General features: G+C 47.7%; 1 protein-coding gene across 5 annotated transcripts in view; it reads left to right on the top strand.

Annotated features, from left to right (window-relative positions):
* The window catches only part of SCUBE2 (signal peptide, CUB domain and EGF like domain containing 2), a 162896-nt gene that overhangs the window by 49427 nt on the left and 90424 nt on the right, over window positions 1–23045 (top strand). The gene's annotated exons all lie outside the window — the stretch shown is intronic.

Raw genomic sequence — 23045 nt, forward strand, 5'->3', positions numbered from 1 at the left:
GGCTCAGTATAAGCTTCCCCTTGGGCTCCAGTGGGAATAACCGAGCCCGATTGGATCCATTCTACCGTGCAGGTGTGAGTCACCTGCATAGTAGAGCGGACCCAATTAGGCTCGGCTATTTTCGCTGGAGCCCGAAGGTAAACTGGTACTGCGTCGGGGCAGGAGCGGGGATAGGTAAATATTGCCATGCGCTGAAGCCTCTACTGCACCTGTGCGCAAGATTTTTGGGGCTGCGAACGCTGGATCCCCGAGGCTGAAGAGGATACGGGAAGCCTAATTAATATCCAGAGGCTTTCTGAAGTACCCCTTAGGGGCAATTTTTTTCCTTACAGGTACAATATACTTTAAAGGATACCTTAGTCCTAAATATAATCGGAAATAGACAACCTGTGTGCGTTTGTGTGGAGGTGCGCATAGACTTACCACACCTCCTGTGGCCCGGTGTCTCCTTCCCATCATCTGTAAATGGCCCCATGGTAAAGCCCTGGTCGGCGGGGTCGGGGCATGCGCAGTAAGTCCCCGGACGGAGCCGGCATGCGCGTTCACCAGGTGCCCTGGATGTGCGTGCATCCAGTATGTCGGAGTCAGGTGCCCTCTTTCGCCAGCTACATCTTCCCGCCCAAGTGCACCTCCCCACAAACACACACAGGGTGTCCATTTTTCATTATATTAAGGACTAGGGTATCCTTTCCACCACTACCTCCTTTTTTTTTTTTTAAACAGTTTTTTGTCTATATACTATTGTTTTTCTACTTCTACTATTAGCTGTAGAAGATCTTTTAAAGCAGTCTAATACAGAAGACTGCTTTTATCAGAGTCTGTGTCGCTGTTGAGAAGGTTTTCTTTCACTTCCTTTTGAGGTAACATCAGCCACATGGAGGGGTAGCTTGGAAAGAAAAATCTGTTTAGCTGGGACACCAGTGGCAATGAAAAAACGACACTGGGTCTTTCCCACTTGTATCCAAACCTTAACACAAAAGTTTGGGTCGGCGTTCTGATCACTCTCTAGCCACTGGATCCAGCTTGTGCTTTCACCCTTCTCAGACTGATCTGATTACTAACTCTCTTTTTGGCTCTCTTTGGTCTTTTGAAGTACATCTATTCAGAAAGGAATGTGGCAGCGGCCATTGAAGCCCTCCACAATGAAAATACTGCATTGCTGGTCTGTAATACTTAGCGACTCACCCAAAACAGTTCCTCAGACGAGCCAGAGTGCAGTCAGAACATCTCCTTTCCATTCTAGTTTATTAGAAGTAATTTACAGATACCACATAGATCTTCCCCTCACTATTACCCCCACTTCCTCCTGGAGGTAGGGTAAGGATGCTCACTTGCCTATGTAGAGTACTCCCCACTGTAAAAAATAATATGGCCCGGTATTGGTAAGGCAGCGGAGCCCCACTTCTGCATGCTCCGCCTTCCTGCACAGTTACAGCCTGTATGGAAGATAAGGGGTCAAAAAAGCTTGGGAAAGGGGGGGGGGGGTCACAGAGTTTTATTTGAAATATTAAACAATATGCTTAAAATGATATTAATAATTAAAGAATATCTATAATGGAGTAGGTCAGGTCGAGAGTTCTAATTTGCAGTGTGAATTTTTCTTCACCGTTCTAATGGGAATTTAAATCACACAAAAAAGTTTGCAGAGTGATAGTTTACTTACACAAAGCACAATTTCTTTTCTTTTTTTGGTTGAATTAGGTACAGAGTCTTTAGCTCCAATAAGATGGTGGTGATGTACGCGGTGCTTATCGGAGGAGACAGTACTCTGTTGTGTCCCTCTGACTGATCTACAGTATGACAGGTCCTCTTTGGCTGTCGGGGTAAATATGAGGCCGTAGTGATGCAGTTCTGGGAAGTTTTGGTGACTGATCACGGGGCGGGCTTAGCAACTCTGCTACAGACGAGCTGCTGTTTTTCGCCTCTGCATTGTAGCGTCGGAGTGTCAGGGGCATGTTTTGTCTACCGGCTGCAGATTATCTGCTTGTTGTGGGCTGTTTGTTGGGTGTTTTTGCTGGGAAGATTGTTCAGGGGAGTTTTTTGTTGTTTATTCCCACATTCTTGTCATGTTCTCTGATTCCTGAAATAAGCTTTTGGCTTTGTGTGTTTCTGTGTAGCGTACGTTAGTAATGATTCCAGTCATGGTATTTTCCAGGGCTGTGAAGTCGGTACAAAAATCTTCCAACTCCGACTCCTCAGTTTATGAAACCACGACTCCAACTCCGACTCCGGGTACCCAAAATGGCCCCGACTCCTCGACTCTGACTCCTTAGTCTAATGCTTAACAGGGCTGTGGATTTTGTACAAAAATCATCCGACTCCGACTCCTCAGTTTATGAAATCAACGACTCCAACTCCGACTCCAGGTGCCCAAAATTGGCATGAATCCTCGACTCCGACTCCACAGCCCTGGTATTTTTAAAGATGAAACAGGGATGATTTGAATTGGGCATTGTTTTGTGGGGCTAAAGCTGTTCATACTTCTAGCGATTTTGCGGCCCGACAATGTGTGATGTGACAGTGTGTGCGATGACCGAAGAACGTGTCGTGCCGCTTTCCCCCTAAATGTCCATCTCCGGTACCTGTGCTTAGTAAATCTCAACTGTCCAGCAGCACCAACTCCCGGTCTCCTCCGCTGTCTCCTCTGAGCGCCGCCTGCCATGTGGTGGCGCTCTGTAGGACACCAGCACCCGAGGGAGACAGTGGAGGAGACCGGTAGTCAGTTCAGCTGGAAAAATAAGGTTTACAATATGCGGGTACAGAGAGTGGACATTAACATTTGGGGGACGGCCAGGCGGGCGGAATCGGCATCACAATGCATTTCGTGGGCATTCACTCACTTCCGCAGGGGATCCAGGTACTCTCCTGTTTGTTTTTTATGACAAGCATTCCAGACTGCCATCAAAGTGTCTAATGAGGAGTCCACGCTTCTATTCCTCAGCCACATGTGTATTACATTGGCTCTGCAGCAATGTGACTGAGGTAAAAGTGCAGTGGGGCCAGTTCCCCATGTGTAATGGGTGATTTCACGGTGTCTAAAGCCTCTAACACAAGCTTGATGTAAGTCGGCTGAGGTGTCTGAATATGACCACCTCAGCCAATAATCAGGCATGTGTATGGCAATCCCCGACCCCCAACCCGCCAACCTGAAATCGAACTGCCTGTACAGACGTGTCACTAGCCTGCAGACCTGCACTCACCAGCACTGCACCATCCCTTGCAGCAGCCCCTCCTCATCAGCACTGCACCATCCTTTACAGCAGTCCCCTCCTCCCCAGCACTGCACCATCTCTTGAAGCAGCCCCTCCTCCCCAGCACTGCACCATCCCTTGCAGCAGCCCCTCCTCCCCAGCACTGCACCATCCCTTGCAGCAGTCCCCTCCTCACCAGCACTGCACCATTCCTTGCAGCAGTCCCCTCCTCACTAGCACTGCACCATCCCTTGCAGCACCCCCTCCTCCAGTGCTGGGCCGAAATTACGCATTAGCGTAATTACGCATCGTAATTCACTACAAATGCATCGTAAGCGTTACGTGTAAGGTTACGGTATTACGCGTAATTAATTACGCGTAGACCGTAGGGTTACGTTTTACGCGTAACAAATTACGCGTAAGACAGTAAACTCCCATTGAAATTACACAGTCTGCCGTAATCGCGTAATATTACGCTCCCGTATAATATAAAAAAGCCGCCGACTTTAAGGGTTAATAGCAAAGCCCCCTTAAGTGCTAAGAGCCTCAAATTTGGAGAATATATTAAGGAGATCAGAAGGAATAAGAGGAAAAATTTTTTTTTCAAAAAGACCTTATAGTTTTTGAGAAAATCGATGTTAAAGTTTCAAAGGAAAAATATATACATTTAAAAACCCGCCGACTTTAACGGTTAATAGCAAAGCCTGCTTAAAATTTAGGAACACCAAATTCACAGGGTATATTAAGGGGATCAGTGGGAATAAGAGGAAAATTTTTTTTTTCAAAAAGACCTTATAGTTTTTGAGAAAATCGATTTTTAAGTTTCAAGGGCAAAAATGTCTTTTAAATGCGGAAAATGTCAGGTTTTTTTTGCACAGGTAACAATAGTGTTTTATTTTCATAGATTCCCCCAAGTGGGAAGAGTTTTACTTACTTCGTTCTGAGTGTGGGAAATATAAAAAAAAAAAACGACGTGGGGTCCCCCCTCCCAGACCTCTTTAACCCCTTGTCCCCCATGCAGACTGGGATAGCCAGAATGCGGAGTACCGGCCGCGTGGGGCTCCGCACCCTGACTATACCAGCCCGCATGGTCCATGGATTGGGGGGTCTCGGAAGGGGAGGGGCAGCCAAGCTTTCCCCTCCCCCTCCAAGCCCTTGTCCAATCCAAGGACAAGGGGCTCTTCTCCACCTCCGATGGGCGGTGGAGGTGGAGGCCGCGATTTCCTGGGGAGGGGTTCATGGTGGCATCTGGGAGTCCCCTTTAAAAAGGGGTCCCCCAGATGCCCACCCCCCTCCCAGGAGAAATGAGTATAGAGGTACTTGTAGTACCCCTTACCCATTTCCTTTAAGAGTTAAAAGTAAATAAACACACAAACACATAGAAAAAGTATTTTAATTGAACAAAAAACATAACCACGAAAAAAGTCCTTTAATATTCTTAATTAACCATTAATACTTACCTGTCCCTTTAAAAGCCAGTTCCCACGCAATATCCTCGGAAATATACTAATCAGTTACAATGTAACAAAGTTATTACAATGTAACAACTTTGTTACATTGTAACTACGTAGCACCCGACGTCACTCACCGCCGCCGCCGCGTCTGTGCTGCAGGACCCGACAGAGCTCTGAGCTATAGCTCAGAGCTCTCTAAGCATCTTTGTATTTGGGCTCCAAGGAGCCCCATTGGTCCTTAGCAGACCAATGGGGTTCCTTCTGATTTGAAGGAACCCCATTGGTCTGCTAAGGACCAATGGGGCTCCTTGGAGCCCAAATACAAAGATGCTTTCGAGAGCTCTGAGCTAATATAGCTCAGAGCTCTGTCGGGTGAAGGGACGCTAAGTCCCCGCCGGCTCCGCTGCCCTCCCCGCCTCTCCCACATGTCACCTATATACATGCTGGCACCCATGGGTGCCAGCATGTATATGAGTGACAGGTGTGGGCGGAGTGGACGGCGGGAGCCGGCGGGGACTAGCGTGTATGCGGCGGCCGGCGGGTGAGCGGCGAGTGACGTCGGGTGCGGTGGTGTTACAAAGTAACAAAGTTGTTACATTGTAACAACTTTGTTACATTGTAACTGATTAGTATATTTCCGAGGATATTGCGTGGGAACTGGCTTTTAAAGGGACAGGTAAGTATTAATGGTTAATTAAGAATATTAAAGGACTTTTTTCGTGGTTATGTTTTTTGTTCAATTAAAATACTTTTTCTATGTGTTTGTGTGTTTATTTACTTTTAACTCTTAAAGGAAATGGGTAAGGGGTACTACAAGTACCTCTATACTCATTTCTCCTGGGAGGGGGGGTGGGCATCTGGGGGACCCCTTTTTAAAGGGGACTCCCAGATGCCACCATGAACCCCTCCCCAGGAAATCGCGGCCTCCACCTCCACCGCCCATCGGAGGTGGAGAAGAGCCCCTTGTCCTTGGATTGGACAAGGGCTCGGAGGGGGAGGGGAAAGCTTGGCTGCCCCTCCCCTTCCGAGACCCCCCAATCCATGGACCATGCGGGCTGGTATAGTCAGGGTGCGGAGCCCCACGCGGCCGGTGCTCCGCATTCTGGCTATCCCAGTCTGCATGGGGGACAAGGGGTTAAAGAGGTCTGGGAGGGGGGAACCCACGTCGTTTTTTTTTTTATATTTCCCACACTCAGAACGAAGTAAGTAAAACTCTTCCCACTTGGGGGAATCTATGAAAATAAAACACTATTGTTACCTGTGCAAAAAAACCTGACATTTTCCGCATTTAAAAGACATTTTCGCCGTTGAAACTTAAAAATCGATTTTCTCAAAAACTATAAGGTCTTTTTGAAAATGTTTTTTCCTCTTATTCCCACTGATCCCCTTAATATACCCTGTGAATTTGGTGTTCCTAAATTTTAAGCAGGCTTTGCTATTAACCGTTAAAGTCGGCGGGTTTTTAAATGTATATATTTTTCCTTTGAAACTTTAACATCGATTTTCTCAAAAACTATAAGGTCTTTTTGAAAAAATTTTTTTTCCTCTTATTCCTTCTGATCTCCTTAATATATTCTCCAAATTTGAGGCTCTTAGCACTTAAGGGGGCTTTGCTATTAACCCTTAAAGTCGGCGGCTACCTAACATTGATCCATGCGTCAACTTTTCCGCTTGGCAGCATGTCCTTACGCATTAATTCCTAGTAGGATTTTACGCGTAAGCCTATAACGTAATAACCGGAATTACGGTATACTTACGCGTAATTGCGTAAGTGCTATGCGTAATTATAGACATGTACCGAAATTGAATGTCTATGCCGTAAGCGTAATTTCGTAATGCGTAATAGCGTAAAATTACGCGTAATGATCCGTAAGCGTAGCTTTCTCCATTACGACCAGCACTGCCCTCCTCCCCAGCACACCACCATCCCTTGCAGCAGCCCCTCCTCCCCAGCACTGCACCATCCCTTTCAGCAGCCCCTTCTCATCAGCACTGCACCATCCTTTACAGCAGTCCCCTCCTCCCCAGCACTGCACCATCCCTTGCAGCAGCCCCCTCCTCACTAGCACTGCACCATTCCTTGCAGCAGCTCCCTCCTCACTAGCACTGCACCATCCCTTGCAGCAGCCCCCTCCTCACCAGCACTGCACCATCCCTTGCAACCGTCCCCTCCTCACCAAAACTGCACTATCCCTTGCAGCAGCCCCCTCCTCACCAGCACTGCACCATCCCTTGCAGCAGTACCCTCCTCACCAGCACCGCACCATCCCTTGCAGCAGCCCCCTCCTCACTAGCACTGCATCATCCCTTGCAGTAGTCCCTTCCTCACCAGCACTGCACCATCCCTTGCAGCAGTCCCCTCCTCACCAGCACTGCACCATCCCTTGCAGCAGCCCCCTCCTCACCAGCACTGCACCATCCCTTGCAGCAGTCCCCTCCTCCCCAGCACTGCACCATCCCTTGCATCAGTCCCCTTACCAACACTGCACCATCCCTTGCAGCAGCCCCCTCCTCACCAGCACTGCACCATCCCTTGCAGCAGCCCCCTCCTCACCAGCACTGCACCATCCCTTGCAGCAGCCCCCTCCTCACCAGCACAGCACCATCCCTTGCAGCAGCCCCCTCCTCACCAGCACCGCACCATCCCTTGCAGCAGCCCCCTCCTCACCAGCACTGCACCATCCCTAGCAGCAGCCCCCTCCTCACTAGCACTGCACCATCCCTTGCAGCAGCCCCTCCTCACCAGCACTGCACCATCCCTTGCAGCAGTCCCCTCCTCCCCAGCACTGCACCATCCCTTGCATCAGTCCCCTTACCAACACTGCACCATCCCTTGCAGCAGCCCCCTCCTCACCAGCACTGCACCATCCCTTGCAGCAGCCCCCTCCTCACCAGCACTGCACCATCCCTTGCAGCAGCCCCCTCCTCACCAGCACCGCACCATCCCTTGCAGCAGCCCCCTCCTCACCAGCACCGCACCATCCCTTGCAGCAGCCCCCTCCTCACCAGCACTGCACCATCCCTAGCAGCAGCCCCCTCCTCACTAGCACTGCACCATCCCTTGCAGCAGCCCCTCCTCACCAGCACTGCATCATCCCTTGCAGCAGCCCCTCCTCACTAGCACTGCACCATCCCTTTCAGCAGCCCCCTCCTCCCCAGCACTGCACCATCCCTTGCAGCAGCCCCCTCCTCACCTGCACTGGACAAGCACTGAAAATAATTTATGTTCAATTCCAATCCCAGTTTTAAGCAAAAAAAAGTGAACCTGAGGTGAGAGTTTTATGAAAGCTGCCATATTTATTTCCTTTTAAGCAATACCAGTTGCCTGTCTGTCCTGCTGATCCTCTGCCTCTAATACTTTTAGCCATAGACCCTGAACAAGCATGCAGCAGATCAGGGGTTTCTGACAATATTGTCAGAAATAACGATTAGCTGCATGCTTTTTTCTGGTGTGATTCACACACCAATGCAGCCAAATAGATCAGCAGGGCTGCCAGGCAATTGGTATTGTTTAAAAGGAAACTGATATGGCAGCCTCCGTATCATTTTCACTTCCGGTTCACTTTAAATGTTTGATAAGGAAAAATGAGGAGATCAAGAAAGGGGCAAGTACTTTATCACATGAATGTACGACTACTACAATCTTAGAGGCTGCAGTGGTGTGTGAATAATGATCGTTCATATAAATCTATACAGTGATGTGAAAAACGATTTGCCCCCTTCCTGATTTCTTATTCTTTTGCATGTTTGTCACACTTAAATGTTTCTGCTCATCAAAAACCGTTAACTATTAGTCAATGATAACATAATTGAACACAAAATGCAGTTTTAAATGATGGTTTTTATTATTTAGTGAGAAAAAAACTCAAAACCTACATGGCCCTGTGTGAAAAAAGAAATTGCCCCCTGAACCTAATAACTGGTTGGGCCACCCTTAGCAGCAATAACTGCACTCAAGCGTTTGTGATAACTTGCAACGAGTCTTTTACAGCGCTCTGGAGGAATTTTGGCCCACTCATCTTTGCAGAATTGTTGTAATTCAGCTTTATTTGAGGGTTTTCTAGCATGAACCGCCTTTTTAAGGTCATGTCACAACATCTCAATAGGATTCAGGTCAGGACTTTGACTAGGCCACTCCAAAGTCTTCATTTTGTTTTTCTTCAGCCATTCAGAGGTGGATTTGCTGGTGTGTTTTGGGTCATTGTCCTGCTGCAGCACCCAAGATCGCTTCAGCTTGAGTTGACGAACAGATGGCCGGACATTCTCCTTCAGGATTTTTTGGTAGACAGTAGAATTCATGGTTCCATCTATCACAGCAAGCCTTCCAGGTCCTGAAGCAGCAAAACAACCCCAGACCATCACACTACCACCACCATATTTTACTGTTGGTATGATGTTCTTTTGCTGAAATGCTGTGTTACTTCTACGCCAGATGTAACAGGACACGCACCTTCCAAAAAGTTCAACTTTTGTCTCGTCGGTCCACAAGGTATTTTCCCAAAAGTCTTGAGATGTTTTTTTTAGCAAAATTGAGACGAGCCTGAATGTTCTTTTTGCTTAAAATTGGTTTGCACCTTTTTTTCCCAGTCTCTTTCTTATGGTGGAGTCGTGAACACTGACCTTAATTGAGGCAAGTGAGGCCTGCAGTTCTTTAGATGTTGTCCTGGGGTCTTTTGTGGCCTCTCGGATGAGTTTTCTCTGCGCTCTTGGGGTAATTTTGGTCGGCCGGCCACTCCTGGGAAGGTTCATCACTGTTCCATGTTTTTGCCATTTGTGGATAATGGCTCTCACTGTGGTTCGCTTGAGTCCCAAAGCTTTAGAAATGGCTTTATAACCTTTACCAGACTGATAGATCTCAATTACTTTTGTTCTCATTTGTTCCTGAATTTCTTTGGATCTTGGCATGATGTCTAGCTTTTGAGGTGCTTTTGGTCTACTTCTCTGTGTCAGATAGCTCCTATTTAAGTGATTTCTTGCTTGAAACAGGTGTGGCAGTAATCAGGCCTGGGGGTGACTACAGAAATTGAACTCAGGTGTGATAAACCACAGTTAAGTTATTTTTTAACAAGGGGGGCAATCACTTTTTCACACAGGGCCATGTAGATTTGGAGTTTTTTTTCTCACTAAATAATAAAAATCATCATTTAAAACTGCATTTTGTGTTCAATTATGTTATCTTTGACTAATAGTTAACGTTTTTTGATGAGCAGAAACATTTAAGTGTGACAAACATGCAAAAGAATAAGAAATCAGGAAGGGGGCAAATAGTTTTTCACATCACTGTATATTTATATCCTCTCACAAGGCGTTGATATGACCTGGGCCATGGCTAGAAACTGAGGCCTAGTGCACACCAAAAACGCTAGCAGATCCGCAAAATGCTAGCAGATTTTGAAACGCTTTTTCTTATTTTTATGTAGCGTTTCACCTAGCATTTTGCGGTTTTGGGAAGCGTTTTTGGTGTAGTAGATTTCATGTATTGTTACAGTAAAGCTGTTACTGAACAGCTACTGTAACAAAAAACGCCTGGAAAACCGCTCTGAAGTGCCGTTTTTCAGAGCGGTTTGCGTTTTTCCTATACTTAACATTGAGGCAGAAACGCATCCGCAATCCAAAATCTGCAGCAGCCCGGGAGTATGCGTTTCTGCAAAACGCCTCCCGCTCTGGTGTGCACCAGCCCATTGAAATACATTACTCAAGCGGATCCGCACCCGCAAGCGGATCGCAAACCGCAGTCGAACCGCTCTGGTGTGCACTAGGCCTAAGAGGAGAGGCTGAATTACAACCGTGTGTGTGTGTGTGTGTGTGTGTGTGTGTGTGTGTGTATATATATATATATATATATATATATATATATATATATATATATATATATATATATATATATATATATATATATATATATATGTAACCTTTCACCCACTGCTGTGTCCAGATGTGTCCACTTATTAATGAGACTTTATTCAGGACGTATCAAGCAACACAATAGCCGACATGTTCCGCACCAAGTGGACCTGTTGGTCCAAAACATGTCGGCTTTTGTGTTGCTGGATACGTCCTGAATAAAGTCTCATGAATAAGTGGACAAGTGCGGACCATTTTTGTCTTTCTTTCAGTATCATTTGGAATCAAGCTTCCAGAATCCAGCACTGTTTGGCACTGGGGGTAGAGCGGTACATTTCCTCTTTTTTTTTGTCAGATGTGTCCCAGGACATGGCTACAGTGGTGATCAACAATAGCATTACAACCCTGTATGTTATATGTACCCATCTTTCAACCACCACTATGTCCAGATATGACCAAGGCCACAACTGCAGCGGTCACTAACTAATAGCAGGTGATGCTGCTTTATAAGAATGTAGTATACAGCATAATTATGGAGCAGCGTTGCTTGCTATCTGCTGGTGATCACTGCATCATTGACTTTGGTCCTATCAGGACTTAGTAGTGGCTGGAGAATGGTTATCTATAAAATACATGGTTATGGATCAGCAATGCTCTGCTACTTGCTGCTGATCATGGTGTGGGTCATACCAGACTAGGCAATTACACTCTCACACTGGGGCACCTCTCCCAGAAGCCTCTTGGGCAGTCACCGCTATTGCTGGCTCGCTGACTGCTGCCAAGGACCGTAGCCTTAGTAAGTTAGGGCCATTCTTTAGTTTCTGCTGAGCAGTTCATGCTACCTGTGTGCCTGGATTGTTGGACTTGTAATTTGTCAGGGCTGCAGAATGAAACAGGAAGCGCCCTGAAGGGGGGCTTGATTGTTGATTGCGCCGGTGGGATTAGGATGGGGGTGGGTTGTTGTTCTTGTTCTGATAATATTATTGCAGCCTAATGTCGCTGCACGCACCATTGAGCCATATTGCCGCAAATGAGGGGGATTTGGATCCTGTTACAGGCAGCCCTGTGAGCTGGGGACTGGGGCAATTGGCTGCAGGCTCTGTAGAGTCAGAGGTCGCCTGGCGGATGATGAAATGACCACATTAAGTGTAATTTGGAGGCACAGATGGAGACGGATGGACCTGGCTGGCTCGGTAGACGGTAGAGGGGAGGAAATGAGGGAGATGGAGCAGGTGACGGGAGTGGGAGTTCAGCTGGGATTTTCTGCCTTGTGGTTTCGCTGGATAAACACCTCTGCAGCCATCAGCTCTATAAATCCCCCTTACTTGAAATGTACAGTCTTGCGATTATCCCCCTTTAAAAATATAAAATGCCTAAAATGCTGGAGGCTCTGCTGGGATGAGGACCAAGCAGGGGCTGTATTATTGCATTAGGATAAGATGCAACTACTGAAGGTGCTACTGCTATGGGGATCTTGTGTTCTGGGGGCCCAGTCATAACTCCTCCCACTTATCTACTGTGTTTCTTCAAAAATAAGACAGTGTGTTATATTCATTCTTGCTCCAAAAGATGTGCTAGGGCTTATTTTCAGAGGAGGCCTTATATTTCTATGCACACAAGTTCCTGTGCTGTGTGTCCTCCTGCCTTCCCCGCTGTGCCACTGCTTCCTCTGCTGAATCCACCTCTTGGGTACCTTTGTCCTCCTGGTGTCCCCATCTGTCCTCCTGTGTCCCAATCTATCCTCCACTGTGCCTTCAGCTGTCCCCCCTTCATCCTCTTCTTACCCCCAGATCCATGCCGTGCTGTCCCCTGTGACCTTCGAAGCCCCCCCTGCACCTTCCTCTTTCCCCCAGCTCCATGCTGCTGTGTCACCGAGTTCCAGCCTATTGGGAAGAAGCACAGCAACTAGTGTTTCTACTGGAGCCGATGATTTCGCAGGCGGGACCATAGCGTCTTTATTGGGCCAATCACTGCACTCGCTGAGACCATGGGATCCAGTAATAACACAAGTTGCCATACCCTTTTCCCTTACTGCCACTGGGGCTTACTTTCAGGGATGTCTTAATTTCGTGAAAACCGGGTCTATAGCTCCGACAGCGGATCTGTTGTAGCTATATTGCCCCTCCATGCATCCTCCATTCTGCCAATCAGATGAATCAGGTTATTCCCAGGATCCAAAAGTCATATACTCACCTAAGGAGAGGGAGGGCTCTGAGTCCTAATGAGCCTTCCATCTCCTCTCCCGGTGCCCTCAGGATCCTTTGTTCAAATCCCCCGCCTCAGGGACTTCAGAAGTCCTCCCGAAGACAGGCGGCTCCATACTGCGCACGAGCGAGTGCGTCATAGAGGACGCTCACGCATGCGTAGTATGGGGCGGCCCGTCTTCGGGAGCACTCCGAAACCCCCCTTCGGCAGCGGAAGTGGCAGTATTTGACCGAACTGGTTGAATACTGCTACGGGGGATCCTGAGCGGGACCGGGAACCGGGAGAGGAGAGGGAAGGCTCATTAGGACCGAGCCTTCCCTCTCCTTAGGTGAGTATCTGACTTTTTTTATTTCTAAATCGGTTCCCATTAGCTTTAAAAACATTTGGTGCTCGGGCCTTTTCCTATGCAGCCCCTACTCTATGGAACTCACTTCCACAGTCAGTACGAGAGGCTCCTTCTCTGGACAGCTTTAAAAAAAGGCTAAAAACTCACCTCTTTTCCTGGGCCGTTGAGACTGCATAAGGCAGCGTTACAGCGCTTTGAGTCCCCAGGGAGAAAAGCACTATAAAAATATCTTTTATTGTTATTACTTGTTTGCTAAGGTTACAGTTTAAAGCACCCTTCAAAGTGGAAATTTATATTCTGTTTTTTTTTTTCTATATTCAAATATTGGATTTAGTGCTAAGCGTACATTTTTATAGCGGGTGGGTGCTGGTTGAGAACCTACACCAGTTGAAGGTTCAGCTGTATTATTTCTTATGTTTCTAATAAAAAACACTGTAGTGCCAAAAACAATAAATCAACAATCAACCCTTGAAAGAACTACTTGGGTGTAAATGAAAGTTCTTGAGGGGTTGTAAATCCAATCTCATTACAACTTTGTCTCAGGTTCTGAAGCTTTTGGACCAAGTCTCTGGAAATGTCCTTGATGGGAGTATGTTTGAATCCAACACCAGGGGAAGTCTGAAGAGTGTTGGCAGTGCTGATAATGTTGTTTGGGGTTTGCAGCTCTTGTTTTTGACAGTGTTTTGGAGCATCTCCTTAACTGATCGCCTGATCTTAACCAGTTCCAGTACTGATAAACTTCCTTTCCAGCACCAAACCCTAACCCCTGTTAACCCGTTCCTGACACCTTACTTGAACCCCTTCCTAGCGCCAAAAATCCCCCATTGTGTTGCCCTATTCCCGACATCTAATGCCAACTCTGCCCCGTGACACCATCTAACCGCTTTCTGGGTCATAATCCAGCAACGCCCCACCTTCCTGATGCTTAAACCCTGACATCCCTCAAATTACCTTTTTCTTAGTGCCCAACCTAACCTTCCCCATTGTTCGCCCATTCCTGATGCCTGGCCTCTTCAGTTAGTGGACCTGAACTCTTGCACAGGACACGAGGAAAACAGAAATGCACCCTGTGAGTTTTTAGAGAGAAGAGCTTGTCTAATTCCCCCTTATCTTTAAGTAATCACAAGTGTAATTTGAGCTTTCAGCTGCGTCAGCACCAGGACTGGTTTAAGCAACAATGGGGCCCCAGGGCAAAATAAACTCGGGGGGCCCCCCAACAGATACCCCGGAACAAAAATCGGCATTAAGGGACCTTTTTTGCAGCTGGTATAGTCAGGGTGTGAAGCCCCAATCGGTCGGAGCTCCACATTCTGGCTACCCCAGCCTGCATACTAAAAGTGACATTTACCGCATTTAAAAGTATACTTTTTTCCTTTGAAACTTTAAAATCGATTTTCTCAAAAACTATAAGGTCGATTTGAAAAATTGTTTTTTCCTCTTATTCCCAATGATCTCCTTAACATATCCTGCAAATTTATGGTTTCTAGCATTTAAGGTGGATTTGCTATTAACCATTAAAGTCGGCAGGTTTTTAAATGTGTATTTTGTTCCTTTGAAACTTTAAAATCGAGTCTCTCAAAAACTATAAGGCCGATTTGAAAAATATTTTTTCCTCTTGTAGCCACTGGGGGCCCCTACAAGCTCTGGGGCAATTGGTCAGCACAGAAATTCGGCAGTTGTCAGCAGACGCATCTGATATGTAAACATAGGATGTTAACCATGTATCTGCTTCCATGAAAGCAGAAAGTAGGCAAACTTCAGTAAACTGTAACAAAGAAATGTTTTTCTTTAAAGGTTATTATGCTGTTGCTTATCTTTAAGAGCAGAAAGTAAGTTCTAAGTTCAGGTCCGCTCTAACCTCCCTGATTTTTCTTTTTCAGCACAAGGTCTGTCTTAAGTGGATTTAATGTACTTTTTCAATTTTTTTTAATGTTGTGTTTATATAGTGCTGACCTCTTTTGCAGCACTTTACAGAGTCATTGTCCCTCTAATCCTTGCTACAGACGATTTAGGGGGAAGCCAAATAACTTATCTGTATGTTTTTGGGAGGTGAGAGAAAACCAGAGTGCCCGGAGGAAACCCACGCAGACATGGGGAGAACATGCAAACTCAGTGCAGATAGTGCCCTGGCAGGTATTCAAACTGGGGACCCAGCGCTCCACTACTCCACTGGGCTGCCCATAAATGCCCTGCTTTCATGGAAACAGAAATTAGCCATAAATCCTACTACTTAACTATTCGCTTCTTCACATGGCCTTGCGTAACATTTATGTGGGTTGATATGTATTCAGACTACTGTCTTGCTTTTAAAAGTTCTTTTTTTTGTTCCAGAACTTTGCTTTATATTTTGATTTCATATAAGTGTAAACATTTTATTGACTTGATTGCTTACAATCACAATTGTGTGGCCAGCAGATTCTGGTAGAGTAAATGGCGAGCACGCACAGGATGTAGCATTACGGTTTCGTGCTCCAATCCAGCGGATATCCCTCCAGGCTCGTTAGTTTTCCATCTTGCCTTCGCCCTGAGCCTTTCCTGTTGGATTCGCTGAACCGTAACTGCTTGTCAGTGACCTGCACTTCCTCAACTTTTTTTTTTTTTTCCAACAAAATTAGTTTATTGAACAGCGCATAGAAAAAGGATACAAACTGTAATATCAAATCCAGCATATGTATTGCGCTTTTCTCCTGTTGGACTCAAAGCGCTTGCGAGGCAGCCACTGAAGCGCACTCAGTAGGCAGTGTTAGAGAGTCTCGCCCAAGAACTCCTTACTAAATAGGTGCTGGCTTACTGAACAGAGCCCTTAGGGCCCGTTTTCCACTAGTGTTTAGGATGTGAGGCGATCGGCGCATTGCCTCGCATCCCTGCACAGGTACTTCCGGTTGTCTTCCGTACAAGCGGATGCGGCGTCATGCGGCTTCCTGACGGCGGCGGTGGGGAATTGGATGCATGCTGCGGAAAAACTGCAGCGTGCTATCCATAAATTCCCTGTGTCGCATTGCGTAGGTCAATTCGCGTCAGTGGAAACTACTCCATTGATGAGAATTGGTTGCAGTTTCTCTGCATTGCGGTGCGGTTTCCGCATAGCAATGCGTCTAGTGGAAATGGGCCCTAAGGCTACGTTTCCATTTGTGCGGCGGCATGCGTCTTGCGAGACGCGATGCCGGCACAACTGCTGCCTCTCGCAGCCGAATCCCTCTAGCCGCGCTATGCACGGCTATGGGATTCGGACAGCTACAGACGAAATTATGCTGCAGGGCCTCAGATTTTTCCTCAGCCACGAATTCGGATGGCTCTCATAGACTTCTGTAGGCTGCTGTAATCCATCCGAATTCGTGGGCGGGGAATCGGCCGGGATTCGCAGCAGTGGAAACCCGGCCTTAATCATTACACTATCCAGCCAAGATAAGTTTCATAAAATACTAAGTACACGCACAATTAGATAAACCATAATTGTAAGCGGATAATGCAATGCTTGCTTAACCACTTGAGGACTCAGCCTGTACCCCCCCTTAAGGACCAGCGCTGTTTTTTGTGATCTGTGCTGGGTGTGCTCTGCAGCCCCCAGCACAGATCAGGTTGCAGGCAGAGCAATCAGATCGCACCCCTTTTTTCCCCCCTATGGGGATGATGTGCAGGGGGGAGCCTGATCGCTCCTGCCTGCCTGGGTGTTGCGGGGGGGGGACCTCAAAGCCCCCCTCCACGGTGAAATTCCCGCTCTCCCTCTCCTCCCTCTCACCCCTGCACAGGACGCTATCCGTCCTGTACAGCCTGTGACAGGCTGTCCTCTGTCACATGGCGGCGATCCCGGCCGCTGATTGGCCGGGGATCGCCGATCTGCCTTACGGCGCTGCTGTAGCAGCAGCGCCGTTCACATTTAGTCTGATCGCGGCTCGCAGGCTATTCACGGAGACCCGCTCCGTGATCTAACAGGAAACGGCCGCTCGCGCGAGCGGCCTTTCCTGATTAATTAGGGAGGCACCTGGCGACGCAGATGTGCGTCGCTGGTCCTCCAGCTACCACTTTGCCGCCGCACGGTATGAGTGTGCGGTCAGCAAGTGGTTAAAGGGAACCAGAGACGAAGCACCCTCATGTATTTTACTATATATATCAGTAGGAACATTAGAGAAAACACCTACCCTGCTCTCTGTTTCATTCTGCACTGCACAGCTTGCTTCTAATCAGCTCTGATAAAATCCCCGACTAAGCATTCAGTCTGGCTTTGCTCAGGAATATTTATAGCTCAGTCTGTGTTCTCTCATGTCTTTTCAAGTCAAACCCTACCCCCTGCTGGCTCTGCTCAGGAATCATTATAGGGGAGTCATTATAGCAAAGCCAGACTGAATGCTTAGGCAGGGATTTTATCAGGTCTTATAAGAAACAAGCTGTGCAGTGCAGAATGAAACAGAAAGCATGGTAGGTGTTTTCTCTAATGTTCCCACTGATCTATATGGTAAAATACATGAATGTGCTTCGTCTCTGGTTCACTTTAAGGATCCCGTAAAAACAAAAGACTAAAATATGACCGACCAAAGAGATTGACCAAACCACCACCTAGTGCCCGTGATAAAGTCCTGAGACAATATCTATCTGCGAGGATCGCCAATCCGACCCTGGGGACCAGAGCTTGTTAAATCCATCCATCTTATTATTAAGGTGCATACACACCTTTGACAGATGTCGCCCATCAGGGATCAGGACTTGATTCCCTTGGGGGACATCGATGGGCTGGGCTGCACACGTTTCAGCTGTGTAGTTGCGGACGTGCTGTGTTGCTATGCGGTGAGACAACAGAGGGATGACAAGCAGCACATGCACGATGTCACGCTGTGGGCAAGGGGATCAGAGTGAACAATGGGATCGGCGTCGCTGGGCGGGAGTGGAGCCGCCTCGTGGATCGCGCACATGTTGGAGGTTGCTGGTCGCTGGCTGCCATATACACGCCTGATTGTTGGTTGAGGCGGATGTTCTAAGAGAAGAATCTCATCGAGTTTGTGAGAAAGGACTTTTACGGTGGAGAGAGAGAGACTTCCACTCTTTCACAATAAGGGCTTTGGCAGCATTACAAAAATGAATTAGGAGTACATTTTGGAACTTAGTAAGGGTAGGAGAGGGGTGGTGAAACGAGGCCTTCCAAGGGTCATGAGAGGTGGAGACTTCTTGGACAGAGGATGCCAACTGAAAACCTTCAATTCACAGCTGTTGGACAAGAGAATATGACCACCAACAGTGGGCTTGGTCAGCCAGCTGGCCACATCCCCGTAAGCATAAATCTGTTCATGCTAAACACCTAGCATGGAGGAGGGAGGGGGACCTATGCCAATCTTAGAGAATTTTATAACCGTTTTCCTTACGTGTGCAATTAATAAAGGACTTGGCCATGCTGAAGAACATGGTATCCAAATCCTATGACAAGACTGTGATAAACCTACCCTCCTATTCACCTATAGCAGGAAAGAAAGGGCCCTGATTGTCATACCAAATTGTATCATACATCTCCGATGTCAACCCCGGGCTGTGTTTGTAGGGGTGGAAAATAGACTCAAAAGTCTGTGACACCCCTAAAGCCAGCAAAATAATAGTGCAACTGAAGGAAATGGAAGAACCCAGAGGGTTGGAATACAAATTTGACTCTGGCCTCGTCCCAGGACAAGAGCCATCGTTTAACATGTCACACAGTTGAAGGAGCCCTTGAGAAAGCCACGGACGGACCCCAGCCCAAGCCCCCCTGAACCAGGACAAAGTCTCTGATGTAAAGTATTGACTACCTCGAAGATGTCACTTTACCCAGGCCTAGTAGTGAGGCCCTTGCTTTCCATATGCACAGAGATTCATACATTGTAAACAGGGGGGAGTTCTGGCTCAGTCTTGGACATCTAGTCCAGAGAAGGGAGCTGATAGGGAATGGGAGATATCATGGTCTCTTTCAAGACAACCCATCCAGTACTCCCAGGAGGACCATTGTGCGAGTTGGGCTAATTCAGCATAATAAAAATATGGCAAAAGTTTTGGGGCCCCCAATCCACCCCTAGATTTATCTCTAGCAAGATACTTGAAGCTAATCCTGGGCTGTTTGCCACCCCAAACAAAGGTACCAAAATGTGACTAATTACTTAATTAAGAGAGTCAAGTCAGAGAGAGAGAGAGATCCTAATCGGGAGGGATCTAGAAAAGTAAAGAATTGGCAGCCGTGTCATTTTTGGTCTGTGAGCAAAAGGCTTTCATTGCATCCCGGCCCTCCTGTGTTTCATTCAAGCGGTCCCCCAAAGCAGAAAGCCCAGATCTTCTTCACTTTGGCAGTGTTAGCTGATTTAATCAGCTTCTCTAAGTTGAGGGTACAGCTGCTTGAGGTCATCCTTGGGGGCTGAGTCATGGGGAGCCTGAAACTTGCCTGGCCTCTGACCATCTGAGGAGTGGCGACCATCTTGGCTTCCACCCAGCTTGCCTCGTCAGGTAAAAAGCTCAGGGTTACCAGGGTCAGGGTCTGCTTGGGTCCCATCTGGGAGATAACTAGCAGCGACTAGTACAGGTATCGAGGCAGAGAGGGGTGCTAAAGCGGCTGCTCTGAGCGGAGTTACTCAGCCATGCATCCTTTCAGTGGCACGTCCAGACTCCGCCCCCTCACTTTCTCAACTTTTGACCTTCTGATTGCAAAGGAGAGCAAAACTCTAATAAACGCCCAGAGACCTGTGTGAAGTACGCAAGACGAGCCAAAGTCTTTATTTTATAGGCTGCTAGGACGGCGTCTTTAGTTACACCATCAATTCTTTTTTTCGCTCTTCTCCGAAGAATCGCTGTAATGTCCCCTGGAGGGCTCTTAATAACGCCACGTTATTAATACTTCAGTTCCCTGCATTTTCCAAGATGTTTTTTACTTACGTTTTACAGGCCAACATCAACTTCCACTTTTTCCAGCTGGTCAGGCTGCGGTGGTCCTGCAGACATAGATGCTTGGTGCTTCCAGAGGGTCGTCGGGTTGTAACACCATCTTAAATGTCGGGGAGACAGCCAGCCTTGCTGTGATTTACAAGCTTGGGTGCTTTTTGGTTTTTGATACGCAGATCGCCTTTCCAGTTGGATGGGAGAGGCGTTTGTGAGTCAGATGGTGGCGGATGGGTGCTAAGCCCAAGGCCTAAACTGGCCGTCCTCACAGTATCTGCATTTCGTTTATCCTGGCAGACAGAGTAGAGGGGATTTATGCTCAGGGCCGGAGTTGAGGTTCTCACCTGATTTTTTTGTGCAGCTAACTTTTGGCAAACTTTGAGAAGAACTGGGAGAAAGTTCTTCAAATGTGACAGAAGGCTGAGTGCTATTTTTGTGGACTGTCCTAGAATGCTTAAGCTAATAAAGAGTAACTTTAACCCAGGATTGAACTGCATCCCAATCGGTAGCCGAAACCCCTTCTCCCATGAGATATGTTTGTTTTTCTAATAATGCATTAGGGGGATCTTTGTGACTGACATTGTGGTGAAAACCCTCCCTCAGTGTGATGTAAGGGCCATGGCCCTTACCGTTACTTGTGTGTGAACCTCATTGCACTGCTGGAAGTTAGTGGCCCTCTGTCTGTATGGTATCCACCATCTTCCCCAGGAGAGACCACAGCTGTGCCACACTTAGAAGTTCCCGGCAAAGTCGCTTGCCCACAGCAATGCATGCAGGGCCAGGGATATGTAGTCTGTGGATGCAAATACAGAAATGTCCTCACATCCATAGACCAGTGGTTCCCAACCTTTTCCGGCCCGGGAAACACTTTCTGACCCGGCCCCCGGGTGTTTGCGCAACCCCCGGGTGTTTGCGTGACCTAGTGGTCAGTGCCGTGCGCAGCAGGCTGGGGGGGGGGGGGGGGGGGGCTGGGGTGCGGCTGCAGTGCGGCTGCATAGCTAGCATAGTTGCCCCAGTGTAGGGAGTTTAGTTGCCTCAGTATAGCTAGTATAGTGCCCCAGTATAGCCAGTATAGTGCTCGAGTATAGCCAGTATAGTGCACCAATATAGCCAGAATAGTGCCCCAGTATAGTGCCCCAGTATAGCCAGTATAGTGCCCCAGTATAGCCAGTATAGTGCCCCAGTATAGCCAGAATAGTGCCCCAGTATAGTGTCCCAGTATAGCTAGTATAGTGCCCCAGTATAGTGCCCCAGTATAGCCAGTATAGTGCCCCAGTATAGTGCCCCAGTATAGCGCCCCAGTATAGCTAGTATAGTGCTCCAGTATAGTGCCCCAGGATAGCCAGAATAGTGCCCCAGTATAGCCAGAATAGTGCCCCAGTATAGCCAGTATAGTGCCCCAGTATAGCCAGAATAGTGCCCCAGTATAGCCAGCTTAGTGCCCCAGTATAGTGCCCCAGTATAGCCAGTATAGTGCCCCAGTATGGGGGGGGGGGGGGGCTGGGGTGCGGCTGCATAGCTAGCATAGTTGCCCCAGTGTAGGGAGTTTAGTTGCCTCAGTATAGCTAGTATAGTGCCCCAGTATAGCCAGTATAGTGCTCGAGTATAGCCAGTATAGTGCCCCAATATAGCCAGAATAGTGCCCCAGTATAGCTAGTATAGTGCCCCAGTATAGCCAGTATAGTGCCCCAGTATAGCCAGTATAGTGCCCCAGTATAGCCAGTATAGTGCCCCAGTATAGCCAGAATAGTGCCCCAGTATAGTGCCCCAGTATAGCTAGTATAGTGCCCCAGTATAGTGCCCCAGTATAGCCAGTATAGTGCCCCAGTATAGTGCCCCAGTATAGCTAGTATAGTGCTCCAGGATAGCCAGTATAGTGCCCCAGGATAGCCAGAATAGTGCCCCAGTATAGCCAGAATAGTGCCCCAGTATAGCCAGTATAGTGCCCCAGTATAGCCAGTATAGTGCCCCAGTATAGCGCCCCAGTATAGCCAGAATAGTGCCCCAGTATAGCCAGTTTAGTGCCCCAGTATAGTGCCCCAGTATAGCCAGTATAGTGCCCCAGTATAGCCAGTATAGTGCCCCAGGATAACACCCCAGTATAGTGCCCCAGGATAGCCAGTATAGTGCCCCGGTATAGCCATTATGGGTAGGTGGTGCCCTCCGCTGTTATTACCTTAACAGCTGCCGCTCTCCCCTCTCCGGCGCGTGTGTTTATTCAAGCAGCGTATCTCCCGGCTGCTCTGTGTGATCCGGCAGGAAGCATGGCAGCGGCTTCCTGTAGCGGCGATATGTATCGCCGTTACTATGGTAACCGAGCCCTGATTCCTGCGCATCACACACAGAGCAGCCGGGAGATACGCTGCTTGAATAATACATGCGCTGGAGAGGGGAGAGCGGCCGCTGCTAAGGTAATAACAGCGGCGGGGATGGGCGGGAGGGGGAGAAGAGGACGGCACACCAGGCAACGTCCCGCGGCACACTAGTGTGCGGCGGAACACTGGTTGAAAAACGCTGCCATAGACTACATCTCTCAGCATGCATTGCAGCGGTCACACGAGAAAATAGATCCCTTACATTAGTAAGTTGTGAGGTCCATGTTATTCACGTCACTTTTCCATTGTTTTAACTGTTGCCACTGACTGTTATATGTAATTTTTATTGTTGTCCATCCATTCCTGGCCACCAGACCACTTGGTGCGTGTTAAAGCGGTATTGTCACCATAAAAATCAAATTTCAACAGCAACTGGTCTGAGTGTACTAAGTGATAAAGATGCTAATCCTGCATTCAAAACTTTTTCTGCTGTTATGGTTTGGAGTTATCACATACTTTAGGAGCACTGGCCCTAGTGCCAAACAGTGCCAAAAAGTTGAATGCTGGGAGTTCTTTTAAATGCTGGGAGTTCTTTTTATCTATAATATATTCCTCCTCTTCCAATTATTTCCCTGCCTAGCTGATCACTTGTGTTTACAAGCAAGGCTGAGGTGACTCAGTGATTGGATGTGTAAATAAAAAAAAAGACTCTGGAAGGAGGGCAGCTAATGAATACACAATGAGCAAGAGAAAGGAGGGGGGAAAACAAGAGTCATGCAGGATATGATGTCAGCATTAGCTTGGCAAA

The sequence above is a fragment of the Hyperolius riggenbachi genome, chromosome 11, assembly GCF_040937935.1.
Source record: "Hyperolius riggenbachi isolate aHypRig1 chromosome 11, aHypRig1.pri, whole genome shotgun sequence".
NCBI classification, from domain to species: domain Eukaryota; kingdom Metazoa; phylum Chordata; class Amphibia; order Anura; family Hyperoliidae; genus Hyperolius; species Hyperolius riggenbachi.